Here is a 12,842-nt window from a genome sequence, read left to right on the forward strand (position 1 = left end):
GGGGGGAGCTATCGGGCGGTGGTAAAGATTAGAACACGGGTTTCTTAACTTTATTTATATGTCCCAAAGTTTTTAAGACCTTACGCTACTGTATCTCTTTCATAAATAATCGCATGCTTCTTTTTTCTCCAGCATTAAGTAATTGTAGGCAAAGGCGAGAAGTTGGTCGAAAAAAATGAAAATGTAAGCACCATGGGCTAAGGTGCAGAAGCTGATACGATGCAGACAAGATTTCTCATTTTTATCGTTAACTTTAATAATTGTATTAATATGGTGATTGGCTACCAGCAAGGGCAGCAACTAGATTCCGTGATCAAAAGGTCTTTATTCAAATTAACATATCATCAATTCAATAATTTTATGTAATTTTGATGCAGCTGTAAAAATAATAAGGAAAAATTAACATAAATAATCCAAACTATTAGCCCCCTTCTCATTTTAATCTCAACTAATGTTTAAATCAGAATATCCCAACTATAAGAAACCCTTCTCAAATTAGTCCCTCTTACCTACAACCCGTAATACCCGTAATTTTTTAATTTTAATCTTTTATAAGAGAATAATTAACTTTATATTTATTTATTTAGTTTATTATTGTCACCCACCAGCATTCACCCACAACCCTCAACCTCAACCCAACCATAGCCACAATTAGCCAGCCACTAGTCCACCAACCCCAAATCTTGCAACCACCATGGAACCACCACCTCTTCACTGCCACAATGCCAGACCACCACCACCATATACCACAACAACAACCCCATCCATTACCTCTGTATCACCCACCTCTCCCCTCCCTCAACCAGGGGCGCCCCCCCCCCCAAACCACCTAACCCCACCTATATCCCATTTGCTACCTCGTCAATCCGCCATCAACTGCATCTCCTCCCCCTTCTGTGCATCCCATTTCATCTTCTCGTCCAATCACTCTGTTCCTCTCCCCTCTCTCAAATCGCCTCCATTCTCTCTCCTATCTCCTCTTCGTGTTCAGCAGTCGTTGGTGTGATTAATGTTGATGGTTAGTAGCGCTTAATGGTGATTCATGGCCGGGAAAGATTTTTAAGTTGCTGGGGGTGGATGTTAAGGTGGTTTTAGCGGAAGGACTAGGTTGGGTAGGTGATGAGATCAGAACATTTAAAAGGTGGTGGTATGAATTTAGATTTAAGAGCATGTTGCTTTTTTTTTTTTTTTTAATTCAAAAAAAATTATAATAATGTGAATAATAAAACAAATATATGTTGAAAAATGGCTCAATTTACCTGATTAACTGGTTAACAAAAGTTTGAAACTAATTTGAGAAGAGACTCTTATAGTTGGGATTATTCTGATTTAAAAAGTAGTTGGGATTAAAATGAGAAGGGAGCCCATAATTTGGATTATTTTTATTTATTTTTCCAAAGAATAAATGGATGGATTTATTTAGATGGTCTAAGAGGAAAAATAGAGATTATGTTTTTATGAATTCATTACTGTTTACAATCTCCGGGTCATAAGTATAATTCCAACACTTAAAGAGGATTACAAATAATCTAACCTACCAAGTAACAATCCAGATGCCTTGAATCAACATTTCCTACGATGAAAAACCATGTAAGCTAAGCAATACAAAAATGAGTCTACACTCTACAAGCTAATGCACTTGCATCAACTACGGTTAGTTCATACCACATAACTGAATATTAATCAATCTCGCCTTTCAAATACTTGATAGAAGAGCAGAAAATTGGCACAGAAAAAGCTCAAAGATGCTTCAGAGGAAATCATTGTGGTACTGATCCATAGAAAACTACTTCAGCTGGGCCAGTCATGTGTATACGGTTATCTTCCTTCCTCCATTCAATCTCCAATGGCCCTCCAGGAAGGTCAACAGTGCAGTTCTAACCCCCCAAAATAAAATTAACAAATAAATATTAAATGACAGTAGCAATATCAAACAGTATACTAGTATAGGCAATGAAGAAACGGAAAGCAATTCAGAGAGGAATATGAACATTTTTTTGGCTATCAGGGAGTATCACAACAAACATGAAATACTAAGCAGTACTCACCCTCTCAGAACGACCCTCAAGCACTGCAGCAACAACAACTGCACAAGCTCATGTTCCACAGGCTAAAGTAGCTCCTGCACAAGTGCACAACCAAGTAATTGGAGTCAACAAGGATGAGGAACAGCCCAACTAATATAAGTATTTGTATATAAATATACAAAGTAATTTAGAAAAAGGGAAAGAAAAATACATTCTATGATTTTGTACTCTCGAAAAAAATTTATAAAAAAAGACTTTCCAATAAAATCCAACCTGCACCACGTTCCCATACACGCATCTTCAGGTGTGACCGAGAGAAAACTTGAACAAACTCTGCAAGATCAATACAGTTTTCAGGAAAATTCATGATCCTTAAGCTGTCAATAACAGAGCATTTCAATAAGAATCAGTGTATGATTTACTGAAATGTTTCCAAAATAAAAAAGAGATAATAAGTTCAGGGATCCATAATACCACAGTTCATGACCAGTACATCATAATTAAGAAACTGGTATAATAAATATGTAGTAGTTATAACCCCCACCCCACTCCCAGAATAAAAAAAAATATATATATATTATAATATAATAATAGTCTGCATATCGCACAAGTAAAGTTTATCTTACCTAATGAAAGAATAAATCAACAAAGAACACGGACTGCACTTCAAATAGAGCTTTTATTGAGAAAAACGTAAAGATTCATAGGTATCAGATTGCCAATGGATAAATTCAGACAGTCTGGTGTATCTATAATTCTATATGTTCCGCGGGAAAGTGTAATAGTGTATTAATCAGAAAGGCAAAAGCAACATATATCCGCATGCAAGATCCCATTATTTTTGCTTAATTTATAAGGCAAATAGGTATTACTTCGTAATGTTAACATCTTGGACTTCAGACAGCCAAAAATATAGATTGCCGAATTGGTGTGATATGTTTTACGTTCATTGAGTTTAGGAACACACATACATACAAATACATCCATACGGGAGAAAGACAATCATTCACCAGATTGTTGAATGGACCGGGACCTGAATCATTGATTTTTAAGGACCGGAGACCTGACCTGAAAAATCAGGTCCGGTTCGGGTTTAAACCTGAATAGTCCTGATTATTAATTTGTCCACTTTTTTTAGTCCTGATATGGACCTATTTAGACCTGATATGGACCTGTTAAATAATAAAAAATAAATAAATAAATAAATAAAAAAAGAAAGAAAAGTAACTTCACTGGTTTTCAGGTCCAGACTTAAAAATTGCAGATTTTACCTGGAATTATGGATTTTTAAGGACCGGGACCGGAGCTGAATTCACCGGTCCGGTCCAAATAGATCCGGTTCAGGTCGTTTCCAGGTCCGGACCAGTTTGTGTACACCCCCTTATTCTTCTTTCCTTTAAGGTTTTATTTTATTTTATTTTAGGGGGGGGGGTGTTTGAGAAGTTAGATGCATACCAAAGTGCTTCAACTTTGTACACGACTTTGCCAGGCTGGAGTATATAAACTCTTTTTGCTATCCATCTATGCTTGTAAATGATTTCAGGGAAAAACTAACAGAAAATAAGAAGCATAATGACAGCATATGGAAAAAATTAATGAATGTCCAAACATGGAAATATTTGGGGAGGGGGGGGGGGGGGGGGTTGTTGTTGTTGAAGACTATCTAAGTATGGATATATTTTATTTTGTAAACAAATAAGGCACAAGCTTTCAATATCATTAACTACTTGTTCCAGTTCAAATTGGATAAACAAGTGATTATATCATAAACTCTTACGGCAGACAAAAATTGCCTCTAATGTCAACATATTCATGAGAAGAAAGAGTATTCTAATTATCAGGGAAACATGGAGAATAAACCTCCTTACAGCTCACAGTTTGGAAAGATTAACACACAAAATGTACAGTTATTTTTTACATCACATCATCATTTATCAAAATTAAAAACTGACCAGTGTTAGTTCGAGCTGGAAATACATCATGGTGCTCAAATTTCGGTCCAATGTCAGCCAATTGTATTTGATCAACCACCAGATTCTGTTTGGTCACGAAATCAGCAAAATTTCAGACTGAAATCTTTCAGCTAATCATGAAATAACATATTCTATTCGTTGAACCTCTTCTACGGATTAGAATCTAGCAGTATCAGCCTACAGAATCCCTAATCAAAGGATGTTACTAAACAAGACGGACAAAATTATACCTGCTCTCCTTTTCTACCAAAAGTAACACAGTGAGGATTCCCCATGCTCACATATTCTATTCGTTGAACCTCTTCTACGGATTAGAATCTAGCAGTATCAGCCTACAGAATCCCTAATCAAAGGATGTTACTAAACAAGACGGACAAAATTATACCTGCTCTCCTTTTCTACCAAAAGTAAAACAGTGAGGATTCCCCATGCTCACACAGGTGATGCTCCAGGTTTCTCCATCAACCACTAGATCTGATTTAACAACAGAAGATTCCTTGTTTGCAGGCAGTTTTGTAGGTACATCAGCTGCTCTAAGCACTGGTTCACCCATATCGACTTTAACCTGAGACACACAAGACGACACCATAAAGTGGATAAGGTACCAGCCTATAAGTAGAAACAGACTTTTATCGTGAAAATGTTATCCAAAAATCATACTCCCTCCGTCCCATAATTAAGTGCCTGTATTCCTTACTGAATGTCCCAAAATTAAGTGTTTGTTTCTATTTTTAGTTTTTGTATATTACCTACATACCCCCACTTTATACCTTTGAATCTACTAAACTTCCTTAAATACCCTTTAAATTTGGTGCCCACATGCACTACTTGCATAAACCAACAAAAAAATTTGATGTACTTTCATTATTATATTCACTAAACATAATAGTCTATTCCCAATGTACTTGCACACATGATTTCAAACTTTCTTTACTTTCCTTAATTTTTGTGAAATATTGGAAACGGGCACTTCCCCAAACTTATGGGATTAAGGCTTTGGTTGAATGGAAATGGGCACTTAGTTATGGGACGGAGGGAGTAATACTTTGTACTCCTTCCATGATTCATCCCACTAAGATTTCCCCAAATTCATGGTTGTCAGGCTTGTCCAATTGAGATTTCCATGTTACTTAAATGATTTAATTTCCTCTCTAAAAACCCATGTGCAACTACATAAAGGCAAAAAAAGCATCCCGCATGCTTAGAAATGAACCAACTCTTATATGAGAGAATTATGGGGTATGTAGGAATTATAGTATGCTTGGTTTTAAAAAGCGCGCCTTGGGCGCACCTCGCTCTCGGGAAATGGGCTTTAGCTAGGCGAGGCTCAAGTCACCTGCGGAAGGCGCGCGCCTCAAAGCGCCTTTGCACCTCAAGGAAAATAACTAAGATTTAAGTTATAAAATAAAGAATGGACATTTTTTTCAAATTCAAACTACCTTAGCTTTACATATATCTTTATTTAATTTATTATGAATCTTTTTAATTGGTATTAAGTACAATCAAAGTAAAAAATAATTTAGAATAAATATATAAATACATGCGCCTTGTATACAAAAAGGCACGCGCCTTCGCCTTGCGCCTCGCGACTAGGCTGCAAGGACCATTTGCGCCTTGGTGCGCCTTTTAAAACTAAGATAGTATGACAAAGGCAGTGATTGCCAAAAGAGAGCATGAAAATATTCAATCAACTTTTTACACTACTTTTGCTATGTGCAGTCAAACTGTCGTACAGATAAGGCTATAGGAGGGGGAAAACAGTGGTTTAAAATACACGGTAAAGTTAAAGCTGCAAAGGCAACCATATAATAAAACAACAAAAGGGGATAGAGGCTAAAATATGTACCTTTCCATCATCTTGAATCTCTGGTACAATCAAACCAGCACCGGTGTGGACGGTGAAACTGAACAGCATAGCATAGAACATGAGACATAGTTGGGGAGGCAGAATAATAATCACACTGAGTTTTGATAGACAAGAGTTTCGGCAACCACAAAAGAGTACAAATTGTTCTAGATCTTCCTTGCGTAATGAAGAAAGAGTCTCAGCACCATTTCTTATTTTTTAGAAAAAATTGACAGAAATATTAGGGGTTTTTTTCTTTCTTTTTATTAAAAAAAAAGATTTTTTTTTTAATTTGTTAATTTTGGCCAATAGGATGGTGACACGTGGACCCTTGAATCCAAAAACAGGCGAGAATAGAGGAGGTGTGGTGATACCCACTGGTTTTGCGTTTTGGAGGTGGTACTTTATAATTTCGTAAAAAAGGGTGGTTATTTAGAAAAGTCGTGTATTTGGGGGTGGATTTTAACAAAATTTCCTTTAAAAAAAATAGGGAGCTTATGGGATGGTTATACTATGAAAATTAATCAACGAGTTGAATATTATTTTAGGAGCAAACCATTTCTAGGAAATATACATGATTTTAGATAGGATATGTTGCAGCCAATGAAAAGTTTAACAACTAAAATGCCTTATCATTAGAGAAATATTTACATTTAAACATATACATGAAATAAAGATCTACATGCACAAGGAGCGAAAGGCTTGATTGTGTAACACGTTAAGTGTCGATCTTCAGTCAAGTGTCATTGCAGTTCCAAGCTCAGATTAGGTGGGAATATAGAAACCTAGCCATAGTTCTTTATCAATGCTTTGACAGGTCAAGCATTTTTCAACACTGACAGCTAGTCATTACAAACTAGTGTTCTAGGGCGATGCCCCGGATCTATACGTTAAATATATTTTTACTTCGAATTATAGTTTTCTTGTATAATACTCCGTAATAATCTTAAATACTTTTATTATAGATTTAGATTAAGAAAATAATTTGTATAAAACAAAAATTTCATGCCATACATTAACTATATTTAAGAAGAATAAATAAACAAAAGTATTAGATAGCAAAGATGGTATGACTTCTTATTCATTTTCTAATGAACTCGAGTTCAATTCTTGAATTCTTGACACAAACATTTTTTAAGTTGATATGTTCCAATTCTCTTTGGTGACGTGGCATGTTCTTAGTATAAGAGAGGTGTGCCACGTGGCGTGTATTCATGATTAGGAACGCCTTTTAATATATAGTATAGAAAGGTAAGGTTATAAGGCGAGAAGGAAAAGCCATTAATCATTTAATGGAGTTGAAAGATAGTAATTGAGTCAAAAGGCATTTACCTGTGTTGTCCTTGTAAGTTCTCAAGCTCAGCAATGAATCTAGCAAAGCATCTCACTCCATTACCGCACATCTATGAAAAAAATTAATTTAGTAAAAGACCAGTTAATAAGTACTAAAAAATACATTTACTTTTACAAGAATTACTTAAAAAAAATAAATTACACTTGATTGAAGCAACTACGACAGGTAATCATAACAATATATCCGGTCAATTAATAAGTCTGCTCATGTTTTCATCAAGGAAAAATGAAAAAGAATAATCCCACATTTGTGTGGTCTTCTAAAAACAATCCCACCTTTAATTATTCCATAAATAATCCCACCTTTGACTACCATCTTTTTTAAACAGGCCATTTGAGTACAACCTATTAAACTGGGTTTTTTTTTTTCTTATTAAAAAAAAGAATAAAAAATCTAAATTCTCTCTCCTCCCATGGCAACCTCCATAACCACCACCCCATAAACTCTTGTCACCTGAATTGCAACCCCACCTCCACCCCCTGCCGCCTAAACAACCCCCTACCCCATCCGAAACCCCACCCCTCCCACCTGGACAGCCCACCCTCACCCCAACCTGAACTGCTTGTATAATTCCTTAATTGATATCAAATTTGTAATTATCTTACCAAGTCCATTGGACTGTTGGAGAAATCTATCGACAAAATCGCATCAATGAGCCTCACCAAAGCACAACACATTATCTTCCATGATTGCACTTGCATGTAGTTGCAGAAAATCACATGGAATAACAAGAAAATAAAGATAAATTGCGGCTAATTAAAGAAAAAAAAAAGGCCAAAAACCAAAGTGAACCAAGAAATGGTGGAGGAAACAGTTTCGGTTTTATGGGATTTCGACCGGCAATTTGCTTTAGTTTATGGGACGGGGCAAGAGGGATTTTTTTTCTTTTCAGTTTATTAGGAGTATTATTTTTTAGTTATTTTATTTTTATAAAATATAAAATAAGCCAACCAAAAGTTGACACATGGCAAATAACCTAAGATAATAAGTTACCAACAGGTCAAGGGTCTGTTAAAAGAAGATTTATGTCAAAGGTGGGATTATTTCTAGAATAATCAAAGGTGGGGTTGATTTTGAAAGAATGAGTAAAGGTGAGATTATTCTTTTCCATTTCAAGTGAAACGATAACTTTTATAGATGACCTCTATTTGCAAAGGTTATACTTAAACAAACGCATTGTCGTTGTGATATGTAACAGTAGTTTCAACAAAAAAGAAAGTAGGCTTGAAGCCCATAAAAAACGGTCAAATACAATCACTTAAATAAGATCCAAACTTCAAAATACAAACTCACATTTAATCGTCATCAATCTGGTACAAGAAGTATCCTGTTCACAAAGATATTTACACCTCAGGCTCATTTCCATCAGAATTGAAAATCCTCATAGTATAATCAGTGCCATTAGTTCCAGGCATTGCAAAGATCACACCATCAGCACCCATTCCAAAATTCCGATCACATAGCTCACTGCTTGTTCAGGGGTTACCTTGGGCTCAGTTGAGTCTCTATTATCAACCTACTCAGCACAAACAAACTATGTAAATGGCCGAAAAGTTAAACAAGAAAATTCTACAACAAGAGAAATCATATGACAAATAATTTGATTTAATCAATATCTGGGGACATTGCTTACCAAAATAAAGTCATTGCCAAGTCCATGGTACTTGACAAAATGAAGAAACCCACTCTCTTTCCGGTCTAAAAAGGAGGCTCCCTCCTGAGTTTGAGGGGCCATTGACACAGCCACAACTTTAAAACTATGACGTCCTTTACAAGATTTATTTAGAGTCAAATTGTTCCTTAAAAAAGAACAATGTCGGGACTGAACCAAAGTGGACAGACAACGTCGAGAACTTGAGTACAATGATGGGGAAGAGGAGACTGAAATCGAGCTTGTAGTAGTGGCTGCCATTTAACCTGTAAGCTACCATATCATTTGGTTTAAAATTAGCTCTTATTTTCATAATACAGCATATAAAAGTAGTAAGAAATACATAATCACATGTCGTATACATTATCAGTTCACAATAAACAACCATACTAATTTAGACCATCGGACTATACTCTAAAAGGATACATATATTCAAAACTGTTATCTCCTAAAATTAACACAAACCCAGTAAAAGTCCAACATTTTACAAGTAGAAATTGAGCATTATGCTCCAAATTATAGATGGGATACTTCATACTTGTACAAGACAATTAATAGAGAATCAATTTGTGAACATAAATCATTGAAGAATATTAGAATAATCAATTCTTTACATGGAATTTTAAATTGGAATAACCCAATGATTGACAAGTATATACATATTAAAATATGAACGTTGTTATAAGCTTTCATTGATTCGGTAATAACAATCAATAGTTCAATAATCTAACTCAGAAAAAACCAAAAAATGAGTATACTGACAATTAAATTTGATTATTGTTGAAACCCATTCTTGTTCATTTCATCAAAGAAGTTCTTGCAAGCATCCATATTTCCTGTTCGGCTCAAACCATCTATCAAGGAAGTGAAGTGGAGAGAGGATGGATTTACTCCAAATAACTTCCCTCATATATTCAAAAGATTAAGCGCGGCTTATCAGGTAAATGATTAGGGTGTTGGGTAAATGATTATCAGCCACCATTTCTTGATAAACCCAATCAATTAACCTTCATTGGTTTTTTTTAAAAAGGCAAACCAAACTCGCATTGTAGGAATGTTGAATGGGCAGTAGTAGAATGTCTATGACGTAATGAATCTTTCAACGATTATTCTTCGCAATCCTAATTCATGACAACTATCAATCAAAATATCAAATGTTCTAGCAGTAATCTGGTAACCCTTCTCAGTCATTTCATCAATTAATCGCCACATTGCTTTAAACTCCTCAGCAGCTGCAAAATTTTCATTAGCAGACGGTATGCATTCAGCAGATGCCTGTAGTATTCCAGCTCACTAGACCATACAAAAACCTTGTAAGCCAATTTGGTACACAAAGTCCTATTTTCATAGTACAATCTTCAAGAAGACTTCTCTAAAAAGAAGGCCTGAATAAACTTGAGCTTATAGTTACTCTGAACCCAGATCAAAGTCCGAGCTTTTCCTATATTCCCAAATCAATTTTTCAATAGAGATAAACCCTTTGCAAGCATCATCCTCACCACAATCTTGGGATCGATTTTCATCACTCATCCTTGTGGCTCTCTAAAAAAAAAAATTAAAAAATCACCCTCACCAGAATCTAACTACAATTACAAAACACCCGCGATACAGAACGTAAAATGGGCCAGGTTGCAAAACCCTTCGACCAAATTGAGCAACAGAGTTGATAATAAACAAGATTCAACAAATGGGAAGATCCCATTATCTCAATATATTCACAAAACCTAACGAATTCGAGTAACAAATGGGAAGATGTGAACATTCAAGTAAGTAGCTCACCAATTGCAATGTTCCCATTAAAATTAAGAACCCCTAAATCCCTAATTCATAAATGTAAAGCCATCCTCAAAAATCAAGATTAAAAATAATCCATATTCTAATCAAATCAAACTAAAATCAGAAGCTTTCAAGCACCAATTATCACGAAGAGGGTTTAGACTTTAAGATACTTACAATGTAAGAGGATATTAAGGATTTTATAGCTTTCAAATGGGATAGAGAGAGAAAGAAGCAGAGAAAGCTTACTAATGAAGCAACTTTGATGGAGGTGAGAAAGCTCAGAAATTGCTTCATTGAAAACTCAGAGTCTCAATTACGCTGCAATGGACGAAAGATAAAAAAGAAGAGCACCGTCAAAGTATAAATTTCCAAAAGGGTTAAAAAAAAAAAAATTGATTTTAATAATCCCACCTTTAATCGGTTCACTTCTAATAATCTCACCTTTGAGTTATTATCTAATAATCCCATCTTTGAATTATTATCTAATAATCTCAACTTTATAAGGCATTCTTTTCTATTGATCCTTTGTGACCTGTAACTTGTACATTGGATTAATATATAAAAAAATAAATTAAAGTGACATATGTCGCTTAGTGAGTGGTCAAAAAATTAAATTAAAAGAAAAACTAAAAAATTTCTAAAAAAGTAAAAGAACCCCAGGTAGCCCAACCCCCAGTCTCACAACCGGAAATCGCACCTGCCCCTCCCCACCCAGTGAAAACCACCTCGATTCCCCTAAAACCACCCCTATAAGTAAAAATTGACTGAGCTGCTGCTAGCCACGTTACTGCCACTACAGCAGCCAGACACGCAGGCCGGCCACCAAAACAGCCTAACGCCGCGGCCAGGCCGAAGCCCAGCCTGAGCAGCGCTGACCGACGCACTCAGACCGCAAGACAGCGACTAGAACCGTCAGATTTGTTGTCACACGCACCTGCTGCCCCTGCTTGTTCTACCGCCAAAGCAACTTGATTGAGCACCATGCCTAGCCGGAGCAACATCCAGCTGCGAGTGCCTAGCCATGCCAGATTTTACAGAAACACTTGACCAGCGGATCAACTACAATGTACCACCGGAAGTTGGTTCTGCCACCCACCCGTGGAGATGGGGAGATGAGGGGCTGCGTTAGGGTGGGGGTTAGGTTGCGTCGGGGAATTCGAGAATGGCTGGGTTTTTTCTTTTTTTTTTTTTTGTTTTGTCTTTTTTAAATTTTTTTAATTAATTTATTTTTTCAACCAATCACAAAGTGACACGTAGCATCAAAACCTATAAAAACTAGTTACCAACCGGTTAGGGACCAACAAAAGAGAATGTCCTATAAAGGTGGGATTATTAGATAATAATCCAAAAATGGGATTATTAGATAATAATCCAAAGATGGTATTATTAATAGCAAACCGGCTAAAGGTGGGATTATTAGAATCAATTTTTTTGTTAAAAAGGAAAAATCTACTCCTCCATCCCATAGTTCTAATTTGTGTATTTTCACGATATTTAGGAAATTACAAATTTTTGTATGTGGCTGACCATATGGTGTGGCATGGGTTACTTGTAGAGTGTTACTTGTATTCTGCTGTTACTTGTAGGGTGTTACTGGTTTTGGTCAGGATGTTACTGGTTTTAGTCAGGGTGTAACTTGTAGGTGTTACTTGTATTCTATGGTTAGTTGTATAGTCTTACTGGTTATGTTTAGGTGTTACTGGTTTGGTATGGGGGTTTGGTCTGGGGTTATTTGTAGGGGTTATTCAGAATACAATTAACATTTACAAGTAACCCATACAAGTAATCCCAAAATACAAGTAACACCTACTAATAACCTATACAAGTAACCCCAAAATACAAGTAAAACCTACAAGTAACCTTTGACAAAACCAGTAACACCATATATGTAACCCCTACCGCACCATGTGGTCTTCCACACTGAAAAACCTCTGTTAAGAAATAGGAAGAGAAAGTGGATAATATAAGTGAAAAGTACAATTATAAACAAAAGTTAGAGAGAAAAACTAAAAAAAAAAAATAATACAAAGCATGTGCAAAATTCAAGTGTAAATTAGAAAATACAATGAATAAAGTTAAAAATGTGAGGGTATAGTGGTATTTACATATTATCCAAAAATATAAACAAGAACATTTTTGATCTCCAAAATAGTAAAACAGGAACTATGTTACGGGGCGGAGGGAGTATTAACTTATACTAAAAGCAAATATT

The 12,842-nt window shown here is 35.7% G+C and overlaps 1 pseudogene; it reads right to left on the minus strand.

Moving 5' to 3' along the window:
* Nucleotides 1-1,429: 1,429 nt before the first annotated feature.
* On the minus strand, nucleotides 1,430-12,045 carry LOC110712648 (annotated as a pseudogene).
* Nucleotides 12,046-12,842: the final 797 nt, after the last annotated feature.

Source organism: Chenopodium quinoa, unplaced genomic scaffold (genome assembly GCF_001683475.1).
Source record: "Chenopodium quinoa cultivar QQ74 unplaced genomic scaffold, ASM168347v1, whole genome shotgun sequence".
NCBI classification, from domain to species: domain Eukaryota; kingdom Viridiplantae; phylum Streptophyta; class Magnoliopsida; order Caryophyllales; family Amaranthaceae; genus Chenopodium; species Chenopodium quinoa.